Below are 19,320 nucleotides of genomic sequence, written 5' to 3'. Positions count from 1 at the left end.
CCAGAAATATCAATTAGCAACGTAGAAAAAAAAACTGCATACGTTAGATCTGTATAAAAATGTCAAGTTAATGATTTTCGTCTGTATATGTTGACGTCTGAACCTCAGCGTATCGTTACTACGCTGTACGGAAGCTGCTACGTTATTCCACTGTTCTGGAATCGGCATTACCGTAGAATTTCTTGACCATGTCCAAAGTCTGATTTATGGAAACAGCTCATCGGTTGTGGAACTATTTTTCAAATTTTGCTTATCATTCTTATGCTATCAAGGAAATACTTTCATTAACGTATAATCTGAATTTTTCCCCCGATACTTTTCATATTCTTAATGGCGACTAATTCAGATTTTAAATGCTATACCTCGATTCCTATAGGTTGAAGTATAAAGTGGTACACATTATCAATGTACTCCAATTGAACAATGTTGAAATAGGCATTAAATCATCCAGGGAAGAAACAATTTTTAAGTTTTTATTGGTCTTCAAAAATTTGTTTGACAACATGATCGAGAAAAGCAGTCTGGGAAACTACCATCTCAGACCCCCCCCCCACACTTATATCCGAGAGAAACTGACGTCTAGCGCCGTGATTACTAAAGGTGTCCATTCTGAGAGCGCATCAGAGAATTGATATATTTAAATTACAAATGGGGCTCTAGCAACAGCAGTTGGTACGATGCACAATCGAAGGCAACGAAAAGGTTCGTTTCAAATCCCTCCAGTAACGCCATTTTTTTCCCCCTCACATCTTCAATGCTATATTTATTTTTCACTAGCACTCAAAGATGTTTTTAAATGTCCCGACATTCCCTGAGGTGTGGAATTTCGATGCGCTTGCTGCGGGGGACGGCGTATCTGCCAGGCCCGCCACACGTTTTACTTTTCGCATATTAAAATGAAAGTAATTCATATGATTGTGTATTGCAATTATTTTTCTAAAAACGCAACGCTATCACGAGCGTAAAGTACCGTAATCCGAATTTCAGTCAGGGCTTCCCTCCGTGTATTCAGAGGAAAATCCAAACAATCATCCCCAAAGAATTGAGTCGCTGCGACGGGATTAACATTGAATGCAAGGAAATCACGTGAGCCGTTGCATAACAGTTCTTGCGTGGCAATTTCCCCACTGAAATGTACAGTTTGGTCACTAAATATTGCGTTTTAAAGATTAAAGCCGGGTTTTTCTAGAACAACTTTTGCGCCATGTACAGCGTGAAAACGCCGATTGCTTAAAAACTTGAAATTCAGGTTTTTTGACCAACCAGTTTTCACGCTGCACGCACTGTAGAAACCTTCTTCTAGGAAAGCCGGGTTTCTTGTGTCGCGCCTAACGTGATTCACCCAGCGCGACACGCCGATGAGAAAAGCAACATGACTGTTTCGTGCAATACGCTTTACGTCGGGCGTGATCGGCCGACTGCTTCTAGAGGAGTCAAATGCGCCGCGCGTTTCGCCGATGTTCTCTTCACAATTGTGTTTTCTTTCCCTTCAAACCAGAGCATGCAGACCAGAGTAGCTGATGCCAAGGCAATATCCTATAATATAGCCGCCCTGATTCCAGCGCATGTCGCCAAGTAATTCCAATTTTCGCCGCACGAACCGAATAGAACGATCATTCTATTCTGCCGTCCGAAGCATGTCCACACATTTTTGACAATTTTAAAGAGGGAGACAGATCGATCATCATGCGACCGACGTACGACTCCTCCTGAAGCACACTGTAGTAAAACGGTCCTAAGGGGGAAAAACCCAGATTTACTGCCAAAAACCAACATGATCAGTTAAATGAAAAGACCTAGAGTCCTTCCATTTAAAAATTAAACTAAAATTGACGCTTATACCACATTACGACAACAGCTAAAACGATATATATCATGTTTTACTTTTGAAATGACCTTTCCAATATAATGTCCGTTTTGGACAGCACAAATTGGTTCGTTATATCGAGCGTTGCATATTCTCCGAGAAAGTCTGGAGCATGCATGGGCTCAGCGAGTGCTGCTGGCAAGACGCTGCTTGAAGGTCTTAAATGTATTGGAGGCCCTCCTCCTCCGATGATAGAAACCTTTTGGGATGCACCATGCTCTCGAGACGATCATGGAGTCTAGTTTGTTTAAAGTAAATTTATAGTGTAAATGCAGAAATACCTCAATTCGTTTTGGGTCCCCAGCCCTCTTAGAATTTTGGCAATGATCCCCGTTTTACATTAACGCACCGTAACGACGATGCGATGGTTGCCAGAACTAACGTAGACAATTATCACGGAAAAAATATCGGACTTTGGCCGGACTCAGACATTGACCTGGTGGCCAATTTCGGTCTTTGGCAGTATAACATACACAGTAAAACCTCGATAAGTCATTACCTCGTTGCAGTGTAATTATAGATATCAGTTTATTTATCATATACAAAACCTGTGCAAGGCCAGTAGGCGCTAACTCCACAGGTGCACAATTCAAACAATCAATAAAATTGGAAAGAGACGACAGGGAACACATTAGTGCACATTCATACACACGAATATATGCAAAGAGAAGAATGCATAACAGATGACGCTAATTTTAAAAAAAAATCCCCGAACCCAATAAAATTCAATATATAAATCCGAAAAAAATACATGTATACATACATATATATATATATAAAAAAAATCCTCACATGCAATTCCAAATTAAAATAATCAATACTGATGAAAAAAAAAATTATATAAATAAAATAAGCATATATGCACCAATAAAACCCGACATGAACTAAAATGCTTAGCACATTAAAAATGATGAAAGAGCGTTCGTGACATTTTAGAGGGCGAATGGGTGGTCGTGGATGAGGTAGAGGGGGATAGTGATAGGGGTTTAATCATCGGCGATTCTATGGTTAGGGAACTTGGGAACCGAGTGTGTAGGGATTTTCGGGGTTTCGAGCGCTGTTGTCTTCCTGGGGGGAAGATTGGCAACGTTCGAGACGTTTTTCATCGCCGAAAGTTGCCCTTGCGGGTGATTCTGTGGGTGGGAACAAATCAGGTAGGAGCGAATATTAGTGAGTCTCTGTCAGAATACCGGGATTTACTATTATCCGCTAGGGAGGGGGGTTCAGATGTGGCAGTGATTCCAGTGCTGCCAAGGGGTAGTAGGGGATATAGGAGTAGGATCCACCAATTCAATATAGGCCTGAAGGACATTTGCTCCTCACTTGGGGTCACGTTCTTGGAGCTTCCCGCATTTACCGATAGGTGGCTTCGTTCGGATGGGATCCATCTAAATAAGAGAGGGGTCTGGGAGGTTTACGATAGTCTTAGGTCAGGTTTTTTACTCCCAGACCACGTAGTCGGGAATGCGGGTTAGTTAATGATAATCACAACAGTACTGACGGGGAATTACCCACCTCTGACTTGGATGGCTTCTCGATTGACAACAAACCACCGGGCAAATTAAAATGTGTGTTAATAAATGCCAGGAGCTTGGGTAACAAGAAAGATTTTTTAGAAACTATGATAGTTGTGGAGGACTTGGATCTTATAGCCATTACAGAATCTTGGGCAAACGATGGGGATGAATCTTTCTTACACATCTCCGGATACGATACTTTTTTGAGAAATAGATCTGATAGGAAAGGGGGTGGAGTGTTGATATACGTGAAATCATGTTTGAAGGCTGGAGAGTGTAACGTGCAGGGAAGTGATATTGAAACCATATGGGTTGAACTTGAGAACAAAAGACGTCATAAGCTTATTGTTGGGGTTTGTTACAATCCACCGAATAGGGATCAAAACTATATCGCCAAAATGCATGATGAAATTTCCTACATGTGTAAGCGAAAGAGGGTTCTCATACTAGGGGATTTCAATTACCCGGGTATTGATTGGGAGAACCTTTCATCTGGAAATCAGTATGAAAGAGACTTTCTTAAGTTGGTGCTCGAAAATTTTTTGTATCAGCATGTATCAGAAGCCACTAGGGGTACTGCTATTTTGGATTTAGTTCTTACTAGTTCTGAGGATCTAGTTGAACATGTTTCGGTGGGGGAAGAGTTTTCTTCCAGTGATCATCGTATCGTCAGATTTCTCTGTAACTTTTCCTCGGGTAAGGTTGATAACAAAAGACTGGTTCCTTGTTTTCGGAGAACTAACTTTGATGTTTTGAGAGGGAGGTTAGCGGAAGTTTTCAAAGACCGGTTGGAATCAGTAGGGGTGGTAAGTCAATGGGAAGAATTTAGTACGAAGCTGTCCTCTGTTTTGCACGACGTCATACCCTTTGTTCGAAAAAAGCGTGTTTGTACATCACACCCTCTATGGTTCACGGATAGCGTGCGGAACCTTTATCTTGAAAAGAAAAGAGCATTCAGAGAGTATAAAAGTAGACGAGGTGACCTATCATTGTTTACTGATAAAAGAAGACTGTTGAAGAAAGCGATAAGGGATAGTAAAAAGCAAGTTGAATCTAGGTTGGCAGATAACATTGGCTCTGACCCAAAATCATTTTTTCGATACGTCAATAATGGATGTAAGGGGACAGTTGGCCCCCTCTCGATAGGAGGCTCAAAAGTAGAGAGCAATGTAGGCATGTGTAGTGCTTTCAATGACTTTTTCGCGTCGGTTTTTAATGGAGATAATGATATTCGATATACGGGTGTTGCATGGGGTAATAAAACGCTCAACGATATTCAAGTGGAAGACGTGGAGGTCCTAAATCTTCTAAGAAATGTATGTGCAAGCAAAGCACCAGGACCAGATGATATCTATCCCAGGGTTCTCAGGGAAGGTGCTAATGAATTGTTGGGGCCAGTCGCACAGATATACAGGAGTAGTGTTGCTGAGGGTATCGTCCCGAGAGATTGGAAACTGGCTAACGTTGTTCCGATATTTAAGAAGGGTAGTAGAGAAGTGGTGTCTAATTATCGTCCAGTGAGTTTGACGAGCTCCCTCTCGAAAATTTTGGAAATTATCATCAAAAGGCAGTTTGTGAAGTGGATAGACGAGAATAATGTATTGTCGGATAATCAGCATGGGTTCAGGAAGGGGAAGTCATGTGTAACTAACCTCCTTTGCTTCTATGATTACGTGACTAAGGCTTTGGGTAAGAGCAAAAATGTCGACGTTGTTTACCTTGATTTCCAGAAGGCATTCGATCGGGTCCAACATGGCAAACTCTTGAAGCGTTTACACGAGATTGGAATAGGGGGCAACTTGCTGAATTGGATAGAATCGTGGTTAAGAGATAGGTCGCAACGAGTTATGGTGAACGGGGAATTCTCTGGTTGGACAGACGTCACAAGTGGAGTTCCTCAGGGAAGTGTCCTTGGCCCCATACTTTTTTCACTTTTTATCGATAAACTCGATCAGGGTATCGATGGAATTACTAGCAAATTCGCAGATGATGTGAAGCTAATGGGGGTAATCGGGAATGAAAGCGATAGGGAGTTGCTCCAGACCAACTTAAACAAGATTGCAGCATGGGCAAATGAATGGAGCATGACGTTTAGCGTAGATAAGTGCATGGTCGCTCATTTTGGTTCGAACAACCCACGGTTCTCTTACGAGTTGAATGGTGTCACTATCCTGGATGCAACTAGAGTCACCGATTTGGGAATTCTCATTGACGAGCGACTTAAGTTTTCTGAACATTGTTCAGCGGTTGTCAAAAAATCGAATAGAATGCTTGGTCTCATTTTCAAAAAGGTCTCTTCGCGTTCTCCTAAAGTCATTCTTCCGCTTTTTCGAGGCTTAGTTCGTCCTGGACTGGAGTATGCTGTAAGGTTTTGGAGACCATACCTACAGAGGGACATAGACTTGGTTGAAGGGGTGCAGAGAAGAGCTACGCGTGTCCTTATTGGCACACAGGGCTTGAGTTATGAAGAAAGACTTCATTTTTTGAATATGTTTACATTGGATGAACGCAGGTGTCGAGGAGATATGATCGAAGTGTTCAAAATTTTCAATGGGATGGACCATGAACTTTTAGTACACCGCCAATCGACTGCTTTTACAAGGGGACACCAGTATCGATTGGTGAGGGACAATGCAAGGTTATGGTGTCGCAGGGAATTTTTCTCCAATAGGGTTGTTAATAAATGGAATAGCTTACCCCCGGAGGTAGTACATTGTAACACAATTGACACGTTTAAAAAGAAATACGATAAACATGTTGGGGTAAATCGAGAAGCTATCCATTCTTAGAATAAGACAACCATAAGTATTCTTTATGGGCTTTGTATAATATTTTATCATGTGTATATATTGTTTATAATTTGTGTTAATTGCATTTTTAATGGGGTTGCTGTATTTTTGAAACATGACATCCATATTTTAATGGGCATCTTTTTATCAGCCACCTCGTTGGGCATTTTGCCTGTTGTGGCGTTGTATTTGTATAACGCCCCACTACAGCCCAATTCGAGATAAAAAACAATACATAATAGACCCCGACACCCAACAATACTCAATAGAGCGCAATAAACGCGATGCACGATTTCACATTTCCACTCAATACGAGAGTGAATAAGCGTAAACTTATCAGACTCACTGGACCGAACCCCCTCCCCAATATTCGCCAGTCTCTATATTACAAGTAGAAATATTGGAGATTTGAACCCCTTCAATATTTTTGAGCCCTCGCAACATATTCTATTCTAATACGCGATTATCAACAATGCGATACCCAAAACTACGTAACATAGATATACATAATAGACACCCACCATCGCGCAATACCCAACAATACCATAATACCGCCCAATACGAGAGTGCATATATAGCCGTAAATTTGTATCAGACCAATGGGCTCGAGCCGCTCCAAAATACATGGAAATCTCTATAGTACCCTGTAGATACATTGGAAATATTAGGGGTAGGGCTCAAGCCCAATCACTTTATGCCTATGTACTGCACAGTAAACAAACAATACAGCACGATTCTAATTCTACTGTAAGGTTAGATACAAAAAAATTATATATATTCATTATTCAACTCACAGGACCCCTTTAAAAGGTAAAACAATATTTTAAAAAACCCATTCCAGTCAGCCCCTCCCAGGGAAGGATCCCACAGCAAACGTTATGCAAATGCAATTCAAAATAATTTCACAGCAATTTTTGAGAGCATAGAATACCAGTAAATTAAAAACTCATAGCGACGACACCAGAGACAAAGAGTGACGACCACTGCCCCCGATTTTCTTGGGGGCTGGTCGGATCCTGTTTTTATGCGAAAAACACATATCACAGGTATTTACAAAATTTTGGGGTCACAAAATGCAAACATCCCCAAAAGAAGGTTATTGCTCTAACAAATTTGTCAATGGTGATAACAGGAAATACATGATCGCATAATGTTCAGAATCTGCGAGTATAACACAGACTACAGACAGATAACAAAACAGTTACCAGTTGGAGGTTAGACTCCAAAAGCGGCGGAAGAGTTATAACAGGTGCGATGCCAGTCCCAAAGAAAAATATCCTGCAGCCAAATGCAAACCGCTTAGTTTCGCCTTCACGATCTTGAATCTCAGAACTGGGTCCTGGTGAAAAAGAGAAAGTAATTAATTTGGTCGAAAATAGCATGTTAGTAACAACAGACCGATTTTTTTTAGCTGGTTTTCAAAAAGGTCCTAGAAAAATAATTAAATCTAGAAAAATCTAATTTTTTTTAGATTATTTCCGATACGTCATACTTGATAGCATTTGTTTATTTTTGGTGATAATCAGTTTGGATTCAGAAAGGCGAAAGGTATACAGAGGATTGCAGATAATAATCGTAAAAATGCGTCATTGATGTAAAGGCTTTCACAGTGCGAAGCTTTTGACTCGGTCAATCATAATATGCTTCTAACGAATCTTGAATATGTAGTAATTTGGGGTTGGCCATAGATTTTGGGGTTTGTTAGATTTTTAAAATCGTATCTTACTAACAGAGTTAGTTCAAAGTGTGAAAGTAAATTCCGTTTTGAGTTCTAAAAAACAATTACATCTGGTGTACCTCATGAATCGGGAATAGGACCGATTTTATTCCCATTATACATAAATGTCCTGTGTAACTTAAATTTGAAAGGAAAAATCACTGCTTTTGCTGATGATTTCGGTCTTGCTCTGAAAACTCCTTCAGTAAACTTAAGATCTTCTGCACGCCTCAACTCAATAAATATCTGGTTTAAAAATAAAATTATATGTAGATAAAACTAAAATCACATACTACAGTCAACGCTCGATATAACGACCTCCTTCGTCTCGTCGAAAACGGATGTTATATTGGGAGGGTCTTTATATCGAAAGTAAAACATATGATAGTCGTTTGGGACTTACCGGTCGTTGAAAATGGAATAGTCACTATAACGTAGGGTCGTTATAACGAGCGTCGACTGCATTTAGTTTTGGTACTTTCTCAATAATTTTGGTGTCCACAAATTCTGTAGTATGACAGATGGTTGTGTCTCAGATTGTATAATCACAACTGTCAACAGACTAAACACCTTTAATTATCTGGGAAATTTTTCAGATTCAAAACTATCTTGGCAAACTCATATTGAGTGTAGAATTAAATCACAGCATTAGGGAATTTTATCAGGAATTAATGTTTCCAATCTGTTTTGAAACTATTTTATTTTGCGTTCGTGGAATCTAAACTGGATTCTGAAATTACAAGTTGGGGGGGGGGGGGGGACATATTTCAGCAATCTTTTTACACTTCTCACCCAGAAGTCCTTCATTTTGAGTAAACAGACTCGCGTAATACAGTCGAATCCCGTTATAGCGGAAATGTCGACGAAAACTTTTCTAATACCCCAGATAAGTTTACATAGGAATAAAATGCAAAAACCTGGGATTCCTTTATAACGAAATTTCCTTATAACGAAGTGATTTCTCCGGTCTCTTTGGAGTTCGTTATAACGGAATTCGACTGTAGACGATTACTTAATTTTCCTGGATACATTTTACTGGTGAACCGTGGATCCTAGAGCCATACTTCCAAGAAAAAGGATCCAAATATAATGTGTAGAACTCAGATACGTCATTCATGTTGCAAGGGTTTGTATAGTTAGGGGCCATTCAAGTATTACGTCATCATCGATGGGGGGAGGGGAATTCCGATTTGCTGACTTTTGATGACGAGGGGGGTTTTTGGATAATGCTTACGTCATCAACCACCCTTTATGAAAATATGAGTTAGGGTTCAGAGAGTTAGGGGCAGAGCTGATGACGAAATTTTGCTGACAAGGGGGGGGGGAGGAATCAGCGTTTTGCTGACAAGTAGGGGAAGAGGTCAAAAATGGCTAAAAATTTGCTTACGTAATACTTGAACGGCCCCTTATTAAAAAAATTAACTTTTCATTCGGGCACCTTGTCCCCAAAAACCCAGTTAGGAAATTGTTGCCCCGTCTCAATTCAAAATCGGAAGTTGGGAAAGAACAGCATAAACTAACGGACGCCGCTTTTTTCTTTCCCTCATTTGTGCTGATCTTTACAAACTTCCCTCCGGTTTTTGAATTCTTATGTCTCTGCGAACATTATACTTAGGAACAGTTTGTTTTTTTTGGCCTGAGGAGACTTTCTAATTGAGTTCTTGAGGACAAGGTGTCCATATAAAAAGTTAATTTTTTTAGTTTAATAACTATACAACCTTGCAACATGAATGACGACACGTTACTTGGATATTTTTTCTAACTGGAAGCATACCTTTAGAATCAAACTATACCGGTTGAACGAAAATGCGGCAGGGGGGAATTAAATAATCACCCTGTATAATATGTTTTGGTTAATGCAACCAATTAGGCAAGCTCAATTACAAACATTTTAAGCAAATTTTGATCGAATGAATTGAGTCGATTAACTCAACTGACACTTTTAACTATGATTTACAATTGATCGAACCAGCCCTAATTTTTCTATTTGAAAAGAATTAAGGAACAACACTATTTTAATTGAGAAAAGAAAATCATCGAATTCGAAAACCATTTGAAACTAATAAGGCAAAACGCAAATTGAGTAGCGTGCAGCGTTCGCGAGTGCGATGATGTCAACACGCCACACGCGTAGCGAGGGGATGTGCATATTGGAACGCGTTCCCAATGAACGAGCGTTTTCGGAAGGAAACGCTCGAAGGGGGGCGCCGGAACCCAGATATTATATTTTGGTCATTCGAGTTGACGTTAATGAGGACAATCAACTTCAATTAAAATATAAACTACGGGAATGCTGAAAAATATATATTAAAATACCGTATATAAAAACGTGAACACTAAAAAATAATTAAAAAAAAAAAAAACCAGGATTGATGACAATTCAAAATCAGTGAATAATTAAAAAACTATTGAAAATTCAGGTGTTTCTTATGAATTATTCCTTCAAAAAAAACTAAAAAAGGTACATAAATTAATCAAAATTGAAAATGGATAAAAATTAACAAACTCAGGATTTATGAAAATTAAAAATTTAGAATGAATCACAATTAATAAAATCAAATAACGATGTTTATATAATTAACAGACATTAGAATGAATGAAAATTCCAAAATTAACGGAATCTTTCGAAATTAATCCCATAATGAATGAAAATTTGGAAATTGTGAAAAGTTAACACAAAAGAATTGATCACAAGTTAAAATTAATAAATGATTCCAAAACTGCTGAAAATTCAACTATAACGGAAAAACAACTAGATTAATGAAACACCCGAATTAGTGAAATTAATAATTAAATTTCAGATTTAATGAAAAATTATTCCTCTATCGATCGATGAAATATCATAATTAATGAATATTCGAAATTAAAGCCAAATTCAGAAATTAAATGAAAATTATTTCGCAGGATAAAAAAAAAAAAAAGAGTGGATGCATAAAAACCAATGAAAAATAAGAATTGATGAGAATTTAAAATTTGGAAACAATCACGAAATTAGTGAAAATTCGGTGTATCAATGAAAATTCCGAAATTAATGACTCCCATAATGAATGAAAATTTAGAGCTGATGAAAAATCAAAACCTTAGAAAAAACAATAGCATTTAATAAAAATTCAGAAACAAAATAATTCAGGAATTAAATAAATAATTGATAATATCGTGGTTACGTAAATAACGTTGATATTAAACAACATTTTTCATAAGAGAATGCGAACTCCATCAAAAACTGACTATTTTTAAAAAAATCCCTACTGAATACGAAGAATCGTGCACGCAGGACACGAAAATCTGTGACTCAACAGTAGCGCCAACGGGTGCGCGCGTACACGCGATTAGCAGTGTCACCTCATGCCTCAATTTGCGCCGTCCTTTTGATTTCCGTTGGCAGCAAAACAGTGCTGCGTCGTGTCGCGAACTCTGCACGAGGCTCAATTTACGCTTAACCTTACACAGGACAAAAAAAAAAAAAAAAAAACTGATTAAACAAGGTCATTTCAAAACATAAAGATGATCAGCTTGAACAAATACTTACTCAGACATTTGGTATCTGAAACCTATATAACCAGTCATTTAAGTAAAATGGCATGCTTTCATTTCCAAATCATTGAACATCTTCAATCCTCAGGACTTCTGTACTAAAAGTTTCCATCAGCAGCTCATTTGGTAATTGACAATAGGGAAAAAGAAAAAAAAAAAGACAGGAGACATGAACATAAAAACACATCACAAAACGAGGACAACACAAGCATCCATCCCTTTCACACACAATTAGACAGGACAACACAAAAACACATATCACAAGACAAGGACAACAAAAAACACATATCACAAGACAAGGACAACAAAAAACACATATCACAAGACAAGGACAACAAAAAACACATACCACAAGACAAGGACAACAAAAAACACATACCACAAGACAAGGACAACAAAAAACACATACCACAAGACAAGGACAACACAAGCATCCATCCCTTTCACACACAATTAGACAGGACAACACAAAAACACATATCACAAGCATCCATCCCTTTCACACACAATTAGACAGGACAACACAAAAACACATATCACAAGACAAGGACAACACAAGCATCCATCCCTTTCACACACAATTAGGACAACACAAAAACACATATCACAAGACAAGGACAACACAAAAACACATATCACAAGACAAGGACAACACAAGATCATAAATTCAATATGCAACACTTACGTATCTTATCTTTAGATGGAAATTTGCAGCTGATTTGAAAGATCTAAAAATAAAATACAATATGTGTTACAGCAGATATTTTACTGAGATGTGATAGCGTGTGTGTGTATTCAGTATGTCCACACTCATATACAAGTTGAGCAACAAACTTTTTATATGAGTGTGGACGTGTTCTGCAACTTAGAAAATTTGAGCAACAGTCGCAGAACGTCCACACTCGTATACAAACTCTCGCAACACGTGTTGCCTAACAAAATAACTTTTTTTTTTGTAATCCATCTCGGATGAAAAACTTGCAACAAGTTGCGCAACATTTCGTGGAGTTGAAGTGGCATAGACGGGATGGGATGGAGGGCGATAGGATTCCTCTTGAGCCCTCACCTGATGCCCTATATATATATATATATATATATATTATTTTTTTTCATATAAAAATAAACTATAGAACTGCCAGTAAAAAATTTCGGCTTGGAGACCCGCAAAAGATGTGAGCCTATTGTTCCAGCCATAGTCGTACGCAGGATTTTCTCGGGGGGAGGGGGTATTGGAATCAATGTAGTGCAGAGGAGTCCCATTCGATTCGACCGCCCTCCCTTTTTTATTCATTTACTGAATTTAATCATTCATTTTCCTGCTTGTGTTGATTTGAAGTTGCCGTGAACCACAGGTTGGGAACTGCACCATACAGTCGACTCAATTATCCACGCAGTAGACTGGCTCGGCCATGGCATAAATCTAGCAGCAGAGTCCGTGGTGCAACAAAAATTACAAATGATCAAATTTTATTTTAATATATAGTACATACGTTAACTTTGCCAATCTAAACTCATTAATAGAGAATACAGGATGTCTACAATTAAATTAGATGTTTATTAGCTGTCTAAAGCAGGGGTGGCTAATGCGCGTGCACAAATGGCATGTCATGGTATCGGAATTTAGCCCGTGAAGGCTTCCTTCAAGCAATTATTTTCGATTTTCAAGAAATTGTATAATTTTTCAATCCAAGAAATTGTATAATTTTTCAATCTTTTTCTTACGAGTGAAAAAAATCTTGAGGGCCACCAAACCCATGTTTCGGTATGGTAGGCCTTCTTAACTACAAATTATTAATTTCTTATTCAATGTATTTGTGTTTCGTTTTCACCTTTCGCCTAACACCAAAGCAACATTTCAGGGTGAGGACCAGGGTTTCTGGAAGACCCGTGTATCAAGTTCTAGAGAGTCCGCATGAGAGACATGCATTGTAGATCCATGAATTTCCAAGGTAGCTCAGCCTCTTACAAAGTTTATTGGGAGGGTGGCCAACACTCTGAACCTCTAGGTTTCGGTACAAAGTTTGCCCACGTGGTATACGTAAGATGAACTTTTATCGATACGCATACACGATTTGCGTTGCGATAATCAAATTTACGATTTAAAATGATTTCTCAGTCAAAAAAAGTTACTAAAAAACACTCTTTGGTTTCCACATTCCGTGAAAATGTATGGTTTAATTAATCTGAAAGATAAGTAATTATGTTCTATTAAAACGGGCCACGTGGCGTAGGTGCTAAAATGTTTTGAGTGGCACGCGCATTGAAAAGGGCCATAATTGGGACACAGCTACAAAAAAAAATTGGCCCATCCTTGGAATAAAGCAAGGACTCTCAAACTGTGCGCCGCCAACCTTTGTCAAGGATGCCGTAGAGTGGTGGCTCTGACATATGTTTTTCGAAGAGATTCTTCGTTACACTGCTGTGGGAAGCCGTCGCGGATAAGCATTGAATAAGGAAAGGGGTGCCGCGGGTAGAAAAAAAAGAGTGGGAGTTTTATGAACCCCTGGTATAAAGCTTTGCCCACCCATCCAAAAGCTTCGAAACTTTGGGAACGTTTTAACCATGTATGGTTCAGCCCCATAAAAAGTATTGAATTTAAAATAAAAAAAACTGACGTTGGTTTGCTCTCTTGGAATATTTTTAATTGAAGCAATATATAAACACAGCAATTATATGGAGTGGATTTTTTAATTAGCTAAAATGGTTAATTTGGGCAAAATACACAGTTTATCTTTATTTTAATGTCACCTATAAACAGCTGAAATCTTGCTTGTTTTCACCTTGAATTTCACTTTCAATTCCCTCACTTTGGTGCGATTTTATAAATCTTTGAACATGTAAAATTTCAGCAGCTCTCAAAAGGATACCAAAAAGCAATCAACTCTTTTTAGATAAAAAAATATTGGACTATATATAGCTTTATTTTGAACTGAAACGGCTCAGAAAGTTGTATTTTACTGCTGCAAGACTCCTTGGACACACTAATGAAACAAACGATTTATACAACTACAAATGAAAAAAGTAATTCGTTTAATAATATGCATTTTGCTCCGGCAGTTAAGAGTAAAGTTATCGTGTTCGATAGCGTACAATTCATCGGGTTTTTGGTGCAGTCATCGTGTTTAGCGACTGTTGACCACAGTCTGTAGTGAGTATATCATTGTTATTTTCACATAAATTAATAAATTTCCGGATACACCCATCCCCCGGGAAAGCTTCGATATCTCTCTGAGATGGGAAGCGGGGTGTGTCCGGTCCTTCAATGTTCAATGTCTACAAGGATAATTTAATAAGTGCCGATAACAATATTTTTTGTAGATCTCTACAGTATCGTTATAGACAGGTTTTATTGTATATGCAAATATGCAAGGGACCAGAGGGTAAATGAAAAGGTGGGAAAGAAAAATTAGGAGCAAAAATTTTACTTAAAAACATTTCTGACGTTCCCCCACTACCAGGTGTTTCCATGTATCTCTCCAACAATCATTTCCACTGCCATTTTTCATCGAGTTTACAAGAACGTGTTTTGCTTGTGAAACTTTTCTACGAACACTATGATTCCGAGTCCTTGGCTTTCCGCTAAGATGCTCATCTACCATCGATGGCGCTCCGTTTCCTACCCAACTCGTTAACGGCAGTAAGTGGCGGTATAGCAATGTGGCTAGAATTGGTGAAGTGGCGGCTATGCTAGTGTTTTTGAACTTTCCTTGCCTGTCCCGCGGCGCACTTGAAGCTACGGTTGAACTTGTCGCGGCATACATGAATTAAGAGTTTAAATTAAAACTGTACTTTCTTTTTTAATTACTAACCCAGATGAAAAGAATTCATTGCTGAATCGTGATAAAAAGGCGAAAATATTCTTGAAAACAATTATAAGTTATGAAATTATGTTTGTGGGCTATTTTAGAGAAATAATTTAGTTCATTTCTTTTAAAAATAGTCGTGGTACAACTACGATCCTCTCATGGCCCACCAGTGTACCACAGCACAGCAGTTGAAAAACCCCGGGAAATGCGGAGATTTTCTTTATGAGGGAGGCTTCGAAATAGTCAATCCCACTTGTAACGTTTTTCAAAAAACCCTCATGGAAAAACGTTATAAGCGGGAGAACGCTTTAAACGGGAAATCTCAACGAGTATAAAGGACAACAATTATTTGAAGCACAAAAATTGGTCATTTAAAGCGGGAAAACGTTCTAAGTGGAAACGCCATAAGCGGGATACTGTATGTATATCTTAACTCTTCATTAAGACGTTCCTGAAGTTTCATAATTTTCTGATGGATGGGTAAGGCCGTTGAAAGCTTTGAACATACAACTTTAACTTTGATTAAAAACTCCCAGTGCACATATTTAGTCGGGCACGGTAGCCCAGGCCGATAAGATGCTCGCCTGAAGTACCAAAGAATGTTTAGAGGTGTCGCGAGTTCGATACCCGGTTCGTCCTCGTCAGAAAAATTTCCTGACACAGGGATACAAAAAAACCCGGCAACATTACTGCAGGGAGTTCCCTCATCGATATGTTAGTGCACCAACCCCTCGATGAGCATAAAAATTACACAAAATTTAATATTATAAAATACTAGCTACAATACCCGGCGCTGCTCGGGTTTTCTTCAATGAGGCTTTTTTGGATCACGTGATATCTCCCTCTCTTTTTCTTGAGGGACATACAAACCGTGTCCAAGTTAACCAATATGGCGACTTCCTGCGCTATTAATGAAATAAACAAGTCTAGATTTACACAGAAACGTAGAAATGAATGTATATTTTTCTTTTTTTAAGGGGCGCTAGGTATTTCGATCCCCCCCCCCCCTGAACTTCAAGTTATCCATCTGTCTGTTCCAGCTTCCAAAAATCCTTAGTTAAAGCTGTGGAATTTTTTCGATGCACTTTTCACGGGCTCATAACTAATTTTAAAATATCCTAACCCACATGAATTTATGCAAATAAATATCAAAAGAGACAATATGGAGACATTAATTTTCATACTTGAGAAGATATAAATGAAATCAATGATATTGCTCGAATATCCAACTCAAAAGTATAGGTTTGGCTAATTACTTCGTATTTAATCTCCTGGGCTTCGTATATCTCTAAGCGAACTGAATATTTCAAAAATCGAGAATTCAATACAATTTTTAAAATTATTGATAGGGCGGAAAATCCCACTAATTTCCGCATTTCTACAGTAAAATCGACAATTTTAGCACTGATTTCTATGAGGATCACCCTTTTCCTGACTCTCAAAGCGATGCTGATGATGATTATGACGTCTATTCAAAAAGTCTCATTACTGAGAGTATATTCAAAATATGGCAAACCATTATAAAGGCATAAACTGTTATACATATACTAACAGGATTAAAGAAGTGACAAACCGTTGTAAAGGCATAAACACGTCTGAAACGCATTGCTAGGGAACCACGGTAACCAAAGTAAACGTTCGGAAAGTGATTGTTGAGGCCCAAAAACCATTGTTGCCGGACAGTTTTTTGCCCATTTCGGCCATTTGCCCTGGTCTGACGAAATTTTAAAGTAGCCTATCGTTCAAGTCGGGTCCCATTTGGTATATATGCAAAATTTGGCGACGATCGATCTAAAATTGTAGATTTGTATAGAGAACATACACACACACAGACAGATATAAAATCTATATATATAAAATTGATTTTCTAAGAGTATTTTAATAAAAAGTTATATAATAAAACGTTGGAAAATAGGGGGGGGGCAAAGTGATAGGGAAAAAAGACCAAATCTATTGTTCTGTCATTTTCTTACATTTCGGGTGGAGGGGTGCCCCCCCCCCCCTTCGCTACTGCCGTGGAGAGGGAGAGATAGGATATAGTCGATAGACGTGTTGCGCAACTTGTATGTAAGTGTGGACATACCTGGCTTTAAGGCAGTGGTCGGCAAACGGCGGCTCGCGAGCCACATGTGGCTCTTCCACAAAATACCACGTGCGGGAGCACAAAAATTCCAGATTTTTGCAAAATCATGTTTAGACACGCATTTTGGCCATTTTGTTCTCGCTCCCCCCCCCCCCCAAGTGAGTCATATTTTTCACGGGTTTTTGCCGAACAAAAAGAGTGAAAGCCTGACGCTGCTGTCACGTGACACTTCCGCGACCAGTCGAAACTGGGAAAAGTTCGGGAAAAAGTTGTCGAAAACGAGGTATATCTTTTATTATTTTAAAGGTATTAGGAATATCTTTTCCTAAATAAGGTACTCGGGGTAGATAGACTCTCAGAACATGGGGGTGGGGGGACGTGCAATGTTTTCCATACTAAGGGAGCCAGATATCCGTAAGACAAGCAAAATAATAACTTAATAAACTTTAAGTAAAGTTTATTAAGTTATTTATTAGTTAATTTTAGGGAGCGTTGTGTAATGAAAGAAGACGTAGTGTCGAGGATTGAAAAAGGTATGTTGAGATGGTTTGGATATATAAAGAGGATGAACGAAAGGAGATAGACGAAACAAGTATGCAAAACGAGTGTGGATGGGAGAGTTGGGAGGGGTCAACCTCAGCGAACGTACCTCAATCAGATCGAGGACGTTTTAGCAAAGGCCAGCTGTGAGGAGACCCTAATTAAGTTAATAAAAAATCTACCTACCTATACAGTCCCGCCTTGGCTCAATGGGTGTGATCTCGGAGGAGCTACTGTGTGACGTGACTGCTCCAACACTTTTTTAGCAGACGACATCAACACACAAAATGTACTTATAGTCCGTTTCAGGTTAACTTTGCAGTGAAGGGGAAGCTACGAGGGAACCGCATCACTCGTTGCTATGGGAACGAGTCTCTTAACCAATGTATCGATGCGCGGCCTCGGTAAGGTATGGCCGATTCTCATCAATCTCACAGAGAAAAATGTTTTTTACGTGTAACGTAATTGCACAGTTAAATTAGTAATAATTATAGAATTAAAAGAAAACCATTGCCGATACTGTCAGAAATTAAAGTGAGGTTTTTGAAATCATTTGTTTTGTTTTTTGATTAGAAAGTGTTTTAAAATTTGAAAAAATAATTATCTTCTATCAGCGTGTCACTTACTCTTCATTGATGTGCCGTAAGTAACACTAAAAATTTCAAAAAACAGTCATATTTTTCTGCAATATTCCCTTCCCTCGGCTGAAATTTATTTACAAAAAAAAAATCCAAATAATATTATGAAAGCAACGTATAATTTTAAAATACTGTATATTAACCATGGCTCTCAAAAACTTTTTAATTAAAAAGATTTTTAATTTTTTCTTCAATTTATATGGAAAAAATTAATGTTGTAACGAATCTATTTTTCCAGTATGGACATTTTTACTAACACTCTGTGGCCTTACAGCATATAATGCGGTATGTTTGTTTCTACGTTGTTAAAAGAAGATGAGAAGAGAAAATCTATCTTCCAAGAGAAGAGAACGTGAGTTGGAATGTGGCTTCCGTTCTGTATGGTTGTCTGTTTTGAGTGTGCTTCGAAATAAAGGCTTCTTCTTTAAGTTCCGCAGTTTCGTGTTTTAATTGGACACCCCTCCAATATCAAGGGTTTAGAAATATTCCGCCATCTCCCGGAAAAGAGACTCACCTCCTACACGACGTCCCCTTATAAAAGTGGCGCCCAACGTGGGGCTCGAACTCAAGGCAGTACTAAACTGACATTCGAACTCGGTTGTGAGGTTCCTGATAGTGCCTAGAAGAAATGGCTTACCTGGCCAAAGGTAAGAAACGTGATTTGATCCTACTCGCTCTAGAATTAGGAGAGGAAGTTCCGAATGATTTGCGTGTAGTAGATCTCAAGCATATAATAACAAAGTCCTCCGGTTATGAGGAAGAATTCGTGAAAGCCCTGCTGGCTACTATTATCGGAGAAAGAGAGGAAGAAGAACGAGCTAGAATAGCG

General features: G+C 38.6%; 1 protein-coding gene and 1 long non-coding RNA gene across 3 annotated transcripts in view; one reads left to right on the top strand and one right to left on the bottom strand.

Annotated features, from left to right (window-relative positions):
- The first annotated feature begins 33 nt into the window (after window positions 1-33).
- LOC149067729 (uncharacterized) overlaps window positions 34-19,320 on the top strand; it is a 121,458-nt gene continuing 102,171 nt past the window's right edge. The window contains exon 1 of the mRNA XM_089252066.1: window positions 34-42. The gene's annotated coding sequence lies outside the window, so the exon portion shown is untranslated. The remainder of the gene's footprint in view (window positions 43-19,320) is intronic.
- The window catches only part of LOC149067734 (uncharacterized), a 28,282-nt gene continuing 15,171 nt past the window's right edge, over window positions 6,210-19,320 (bottom strand). Inside the window, exons 3-5 of one of the 2 annotated variants that reach the window (XR_016195265.1) lie at window positions 12,110-12,152; window positions 11,420-11,522; window positions 6,210-7,512 (exon numbers count right to left, since the gene is read on the bottom strand). This is a non-coding gene — a long non-coding RNA (uncharacterized LOC149067734). The remainder of the gene's footprint in view (window positions 7,513-11,419; window positions 11,523-12,109; window positions 12,153-19,320) is intronic. The other variant, XR_016195264.1, reaches the window with a different exon arrangement.

Source organism: Pholcus phalangioides, unplaced genomic scaffold (genome assembly GCF_987345545.1).
Source record: "Pholcus phalangioides strain wild (caught in Gottingen) unplaced genomic scaffold, Ppha-v1.0 ptg000028l_1, whole genome shotgun sequence".
In the NCBI taxonomy this organism is placed as follows: Eukaryota; Metazoa; Arthropoda; class Arachnida; order Araneae; family Pholcidae; genus Pholcus; species Pholcus phalangioides.
Note: the sequence above shows the minus strand (reverse complement) of the source record. Positions and strands in the feature narration are given on the sequence as shown.